The sequence below is a fragment of the Impatiens glandulifera genome, chromosome 4 (genome assembly GCF_907164915.1).
Source record: "Impatiens glandulifera chromosome 4, dImpGla2.1, whole genome shotgun sequence".
In the NCBI taxonomy this organism is placed as follows: domain Eukaryota; kingdom Viridiplantae; phylum Streptophyta; class Magnoliopsida; order Ericales; family Balsaminaceae; genus Impatiens; species Impatiens glandulifera.
Window position 1 is genome coordinate 7,750,064 of NC_061865.1, and position 2,502 is coordinate 7,752,565.

General features: G+C 29.6%; 1 pseudogene; it reads left to right on the forward strand.

Annotated features, from left to right (window-relative positions):
* Window positions 1-763: 763 nt before the first annotated feature.
* On the forward strand, window positions 764-2,038 carry LOC124934614 (annotated as a pseudogene).
* The last annotated feature ends 464 nt before the right edge of the window (window positions 2,039-2,502 follow it).

Genomic DNA, 2,502 nt, shown 5'->3' on the forward strand with positions numbered 1-2,502 from the left:
TTCATAGTGAAATCTGGTGGTGGCTGAAGTGCATGTACCTCAATTTGAGTGAACCACTATAAATTTGTGTGTTCTTGTGTTCTTCTTTCTTGTGTTTTTACATATTGTTTCAAGCTCCTAACAATTTCATCACATTAAATGAGCGTAAAATTTATTTTTATAATAATAATAATAAACACCATTCAAGAAATGCGTAAACTCTAAAGAGTATATTTTTTTTATTTGAAATATATCTCTAATACTAATTGGAAGGTTTCTTAAAATATATAATACAATTAGGAGTTTATAATTTTCTAGGTTATCTTATGGAAGAGATTTAGAATTTGAGTTGGGTTGAATTCTTCTAGCATGTTTTCAAGTACCATTCTTCAACAGATGGTGTAGTCTTGAAAATATATATAATATATGTATTTGAAGATGTTATCATATTTTTAACTTCAGAAAAATAAATGTTAATTTGAAATTAACATAAATAAATAGTGTTTATAATTTTCAAAGTATGATGCATGCATGGAACATTAGTATTATAATGATTGTTCACATTGCCATGTCATATGAATTAATTAAGGAAGATCATGGCTGGCTTCTTCCTATATATATATATAGCTCTTCATCTTCTCAACCCTTATAACACCACACCACCCTTAATTCTAATTCAATCACTTATAATTATTTGAAACCTTATTATATACTATAGAGAGAAACCTTATTATATACTATAGAGAGAAACCTTATTATATACTATAGAGAGAGTCTTCAAGAGATGGAGAAAATTAGAAGCATTAGTACTCTTATACTTGTCTTCATTTTATTCTTAGCCTTGTCCAATTATGCAACAGCTTCTGAGGAACTTGGTAAGCATCAATTTTTACATCAATGCTGCCTAATGAAACATTTAGGGAAAATTATAATTTACGCTAAACGCAAAGATAACACGATCATCTACACAAAACTTTAATGATGATAAATCTACGTAGAGTATGAGGGAGAGTTCAACTACGAGAAGGATAGCGAAAGAGGACCGGAAGGATGGGGAGGCTTGTGTAATAGTGGAAGGATGCAGTCTCCGATCGATCTATCAAATGAGAGAGTTGAAATGGTTTCTCATTTAGGGATTGTTAAAAGGAAATACAAGCCATCCAATGCTACCCTCATTAATAAAGGCCATGACATGCAGGTAAATATACACTTTAATTAATGTGATTGATAATGCTATTTCGGATTAAATTGAATACGTTGAGAAAAACCTTGGGTTATATTTATTTATTTTATATTTATTTATAATTTTAATTGACATGTATAATTAAATAAATATTGTAGTTGAGTTGGAAAGGTGACGCGGGATTTATTAAAATAAATGAAACTGAATATGAACTCCAACAATGTCATTGGCACTCACCTTCTGAACATACCATTAACGGCATAAGGTAATATTATTTTTTAATTTTAAAAGTTTTTATTTCCACACGTCGCAAAAGCTACTGTGAAATAATAGAATAATAAGGTTTGCATTAATATAATTGCTTAAACAAAATGTAGATTTGATCTTGAGGCGCATTTAGTTCATAAGAGCAAGAGCGGAAAATATGCTGTTATAAGCATCATTTATAAACTTGGACATGCCGATTCTTTATTAACTCAGGTACTAATTCATTCTTGAACGCTCAATTATATATCTAAATTTATTAGAAAAATGAAACAGAGAAAATTTATGATTGATGTTGATATTTTGCTTGCAGTTGAAGGAAGACATGATAGATCTTCAAGACACCCTAGAAATAGAGAGAATGGTGGGGATTGTAGATCCGAGAATGATTGAGATTGGAAGTCACAAATATTACCGTTATCATGGTTCTCTTACTACTCCTCCATGCAATGAAACTGTTACTTGGACCGTGGTTAATAAGGTAATGACAGTTTCAAAATCACAATTAGAAGTGTTGCGGGAGGCAATTCATGATGAATCAGGGAGCAATGCTAGGTCATTACAATCCATAAATGGCGTACAGTTCAACTTTATACTCCTGACGATTATTAAGAATAGTATTATGAAGTTTATAATTGATGTGTGCCAATAAACTAGTTAATTAAATATGTTTAATCATATTTTTATTTTGTTTATTGTTATTTGTACCAATAAAAGACCTAGTGTTATGAATAAAAGTATTATTGTGTGTTTTTCACCGGATTGGATATAAGTATTGTATTATATGTTCATCTATTTACTATATTTGGTATTTGTTTGGCCATTGTGGAATATAACTTTTGTTTAAAAAAAAATAGAACTCGTTTTATTGACCTATCAAATTACTAAAATCAAATCTAAATGGACCAATCTTGTAATTAATTATCTGAATATTACTTGATTTACATAAAAAGATCACTAAAACAAAAAAAAAAACATACTCACATCCAAATAAATTATTATGGCCACATTAAAGGCTCACAAAACTAGAGAACTAACATCTTTAGGAGTTTAAGTAAACTCATGCTTTACCCACC